The following is a 5,000-nucleotide window of genomic DNA, read 5'->3' on the forward strand; positions in this document are numbered from 1 at the left end:
ACTTCCCCTTTCCCGTCCTTATCTTCCTCCTCTTTCCTCTCCTCCTCCTTCTCCTCCTCCTCCTCCTCCTCCTCCTCCTCCTCCTCCTCTTCTTTGTTATTCTCCTTTCAGTTCTTCTCCTCGTCATCCTCCTCTTTGTTACATCTTTCTCTTTCTCCTCCTCTTCTTTTTCCTCCTCCTTTTCCTCCTCCTTCTTGTTCTTCTCCTCGTGATCCTCCTCCTCCTTCTTAACTTTGTCTTCTTCTCCTTCTCTTCTTTTTCCTTCTCCTTTTACTCCTCCTCCTCTTCCTCCTCCTTCTCCTCCTCCTCCTCCACCTCCTCCTCCTCTTCTTTGTTATTCTCCTTTCAGTTCTTCTCCTCGTCATCCTCCTCCTCTTTGTTACATCTTTCTCCTTCTCCTCCTCTTCTTTTTCCTCTTTCTCCTTTTCCTCCTCCTTTGTGTTCTTGTTCTTCTTCTCCTCGTGATCCTCCTTCTCCTTCTTAACTTTGTCTTCTTCTCCTTCTCTTCTTTTTTCTCCTCCTTTTTCTCCTCCTCCTTCTCCTCCGCCTCCTCCTCCTCCTCTTCCTCCTCCTCCTCCTTCTCCTCTTCGGACTCTATGTTCTCGTTCTCCTCTTCCTCTACCTCTTTCTCCTCTTCTTCCTTCTCGTCCTCCTCCTCTTCCTCCTCCTCTACTTTCTTGTCTTCCTCCTCTTCCTCTTCCTCCTTCTCCTTCTTCTTTGTCTTCCTTCTCTTCATCATTCTCCTCCTCCTCCTCCTCCTCCTCCTACTCCTCCTTCCTGTCATCCTCCTTCACTTTCGTCCTCCTCCTCCTCCTCCTCCTCCTCATTCTCCTCCTCCACCCATCCTCCTCCTCCTCCTCCTTCTCGTTCCCTTTATCGTCTTCCTCCTCTTACCCCTCCTTCTTTCCCCCGTCCTCCTCTGTCCTACCTTCCTCCTTCCTTACCTTTCTCTTTCCCATCCTCTTTCCTTTCTTCTTTCCCTCTCCTCCTCCTCCTCCTCCTCCTCCTCCTCTGCCCTACTTTCCTGTAGTCCCTGATTCCTTTGCTCTCTCGCACTCTCCCTCCCCCTCCCTCCCACTCCTTCCCACTCTCCTTCTCTCCCTCACACTCCCCCTCCCTCCCACTCCTTCCCACTCTCCCTCCCTCCCTAACACTCCCCATCCCTCCCAATTTCCCTCCCTCCCACTCTCCCTCCCTCCCACTCTCCCTCCCTCCCACTCTCCCTCCTTCCTTCGCTCCTTCCCTCCATCCTTCTCTTCTCCTCTCCTCCTATGTCCTACTTTCTCTCTCTCTCTCTCTCTCTCTCTCTCTCTCTCTCTCTCTCTCTCTCTCTCTCTCTCTCTCTCTCTCTCTCTCTCTCACTTATATTCTGTCTTACCCTTCCTCCCGTATCCTCCCTCCCTGGCCTCCTCCTTTCTTCACTCCTCTCTCCTCCTTCCTTCTCACCCCCTTCCTCCCCTTTCCACCTCCCCTTTCCTCTCAATCCTTTCTTTCCTTCTCCTCTCCTCCTCTTCCCTCCTCTTTTTTCTGATCCTCCTCCTTTCTATCCGTTGTCTTCATCTTCTTCCTCCTCTCGCCATTCTCTTTCCTCCCTTCCAATACATCCTTCATCCTCATCCTTCTCCTCTTCCTGTCCTCTTTTTTCTTTTGGTCTTCTTCCTTCTTCCTTCTTCTTCTGTTCCTGACTTAGTTTCTCCTCTGTTCTCTTCCTTTTCCTTCTCTATATCCTTCATTTCAATTTCTTCTTTATTTATGCCTTAGCCCCCCCCCCTCTCTCTCTCTTCTCGTTTTCTTTTCTTCCGCTTCTTCCCTCCATCGTTCCTTCCTTCCTTCCTTCCTTCGTCGCCCTTTCTTGTCTCTGCCCTCTTCTTCCTCTTTCTCTTGTCTGCCCTTCTTCTTCTCCATCTTCTTCTTCTTCTCCTTTTTCTTCTTTTTTCCGTTATCTGCCCTTCGCCTTCTTCGTCTTCTTCGTCGTCTTCTTATTCTATTTCTTCTTCTTCTTCTTCTTCTTCTTCTTTTTATTCGTCTTCTTCTTCTTCCCTCTTCCTCTTCTTCTTCTTCTTCTTCATCTTCTTCTTCTTCTTCTTCTTCATCATCATCTTCTTTTTCTTCTTCTTCTTCTTCTTCATCATCTTCTTTTTCTTCGCCTTCTTCTTCTTCTTTTTCCCTCTTCATCATTTTCTTCTTCTTCTTCTTCTTCTTCATCTTCTTCGTCTTCTTTTTCTTCTTTTTCTTCTTCTTCGTCATCATCTTCTTCTTTTTCTTCGTCTCCTTCTTCTTCTTCTTCTTCTTCTTCTTCTTCTTTTTCTTCTTTTTCTTCTTCTTCTTCATCATCATCTTCTTCTTTTTCTTCGTCTTCTTCTTCTTCTTCTTCCCTCTTCATAATCTTCTTCTTCTTCTTTTTCTTCTTCTTCTTTTTCTTCTTCTTCTTCTTCTTCTTCTTTTTATTCGTCTTCTTCTTCTTCCCTCTTCCTCTTCTTCTTCTTCTTCTTCTTCTTTATCTTCTTTTTTCATCTTCTTTTTCTTCTTCCTTCTTCTTCTTCTTCTTCTTCCTCATCTTTTTTCGTCTTTTTCTTCTCCTTCTTCTTCTTCTTCTTCTTCTTCTTCTTCTTCTTCTTCTTCTTCTCCTTCTCTTTCTTCCTTCTTCTTCTTTCTTCTTCTTTTTCTTCGTCTTCTTCTTCTTCGTCTTTTTATTCTTCTTCTTCTTCTTCTTTTTCTTCGTTTTCTTCTTCCTCCTTCATCTTCTTCTTCTTCTTCGAGTTCTTCTTCTTCTTCATCTTCTTCTTTTTCTTCGTCTTCTTCTTCTTCTCCTTCCTCTTCTTCTTCTTCTTCTTCTTCTTTATCTTCTTTTTTCATCTTCTTTTTCTTCTTCCTTCTTCTTCTTCTTCTTCTTCCTCATCTTTTTTCGTCTTTTTCTTCTCCTTCTTCTTCTTCTTCTTCTTCTTCTTCTTCTTCTTCTTCTTCTTCTCCTTCTCTTTCTTCCTTCTTCTTCTTTCTTCTTCTTTTTCTTCGTCTTCTTCTTCTTCGTCTTTTTATTCTTCTTCTTCTTCTTCTTTTTCTTCGTTTTCTTCTTCCTCCTTCATCTTCTTCTTCTTCTTCTTCTTCTTCTTCTTCTTCATCTTCTTCTTTTTCTTCGTCTTCTTCTTCTTCTCCTTCTTCTTTTTCTTCTTCTTCTTCTTCTTTATCTTCTTTTTTCATCTTCTTTTTCTTCTTCCTTCTTCTTCTTCTTCTTCTTCCTCATCTTTTTTCGTCTTTTTCTTCTACTTCTTCTTCTTCTTCTTCTTCTTCTTCTTCTTCATCTTCTTCTTTTTCTTCGTCTTCTTCTTCTTCTCCTTCTTCTTTTTCTTCTTTGTCTTTTTCTTCTTCTTCTTCTTCTTCTTCTTTATCTTCTTCTTCTTCTTCTTCTTCTTTATCTTCTTCTTCTTTATCTTCTTCTTCCTCTTCTTCTTCTTCTTCATCTTCTAATTCTTTGTCTTCTTCTTCTTCTTCTTCTTCTTCTTCTTCTTCTTCTTCTTTCTTCTTCTTCTTCTTTATCTTCTTCTTCTTTATCTTCTTCTTCTTCTTCTTTATCTTCTTCTTTTTCTTCTTCTTCTTCTTAATCTTCTTTTTCTTCTTCTCTTTGTTCTTCTTCTTTATCTTCTTCTTCTTCTTCTTTGTCTTCTTCTTCGTCTTCTTCTTCTTCTTCTTCTTCTTCTTCTTCTTCCCTCACTTCCTCTTTCGTATTTTTCTTCTTCTTCTTCTTCTTCTTCTTCTTCATTTTTTCTCCACCTCCTCCTCCTTCTCCTCCTCCTCCTTCTTCTTCTTTTTTCTTTGTCTTATTTTCTTCTTCTTCCTCTGCTTCCCATCCAGCTTTTCTCTTAATTTTTTGTCTCCTTATCGCCCTCCTCTCTTCCTTTCTCCTCCCCTCTCTCCTCCACCCTTCCCCCTTCTCCTCCTCCTCCTCCGTCTCCTCCTCCTTTCCTCTTCCTCCTCCTCCTTCTCCTCCTCCTCCCCTTCCTCCTCCTCCCCTTCCTCCTCCTCCTCCTCCTCCTCCTCCCCTTCCTCCTTCTTACCTCCTCCTCCTCTTCTTTCCGCCACTGGCCTGTCGGCGGTCTCCTCCCTCCCTCCCTCTCTATCTTCCCCTCCCCTCCTTGCCCTCCCTCTCGTCTCCTCCCCTCCTCCTCCTTACCTTCCCCTCCCCTCCCCACTCCCTCCGCCGGCCGGCGCGTCCGGTGTTTCCATGGCGACGAAGGTAAATAAAGATTCCGGAGGCAACATTGTTGTTGTTGTTGTTGTGGCAATTTGTACAGCATAAAGCATTCTGGAGCACCACGGTGGGGTGAGCACACAGTATATGCTGTGCGGCCAGTAACGAGATGCGATGTAAGTCGGCATGGCATACTGCATACTAGGGAAGCAGCGAGGCATGCTGCATAGCAAGTGCTTTAGTGTATTGCACAACAGTATGTGTAGCATATGCTACACAGGAAGCATTGCGGCATATTTTAAACCAGTGCGTGCAGCATATGCTGAACAGAAAGTATTGTGGTGTGTTTTACATCAGGCGCTGCGGCATGCTACAAGCAATATGTACAGCATATGCTGCACAACAAGCATTGTTGCATGATGTAATTTAAGTGTTGCGTCATATTGTACAAGTGATGTGGGATGCTGCACAACAATATATACAGCATATCCTCTGTGTTAGTATATGCAGCATATGCTACACAGGAAGCATTGATGCATATTATACATTAAGCATTGCAATAGACTGAACTGCAAGCGTTGTGGGATGCTGCAGATCAATGTATGTAGAGTATACTGTTTATCAATCTATGCAGCATATACTGTATACCAATATATGCAGCATATACTGTATACCAACCAATGCAGCATATACTGCATACCAATCTATGCAGCATATACTCCATACCAATCTATGCAGTATATGCTGTATACTAATCTATGCAGAATATGCTACACAGGAAGCACTGCAGCATGTTGGGAAAATGATGAGGTGC

At 43.5% G+C, this 5,000-nt stretch overlaps 1 protein-coding gene across 6 annotated transcripts in view; it reads left to right on the forward strand.

The window, feature by feature from the left end:
* The window catches only part of RhoGAP100F (Rho GTPase activating protein at 100F), a 389,478-nt gene that overhangs the window by 193,540 nt on the left and 190,938 nt on the right, over positions 1-5,000 (forward strand). The gene's annotated exons all lie outside the window — the stretch shown is intronic.

The sequence above is a fragment of the Oratosquilla oratoria genome, chromosome 14, assembly GCF_046742065.1.
Source record: "Oratosquilla oratoria isolate Oo_2021 chromosome 14, ASM4674206v1, whole genome shotgun sequence".
Taxonomy (NCBI): Eukaryota; Metazoa; Arthropoda; class Malacostraca; order Stomatopoda; family Squillidae; genus Oratosquilla; species Oratosquilla oratoria.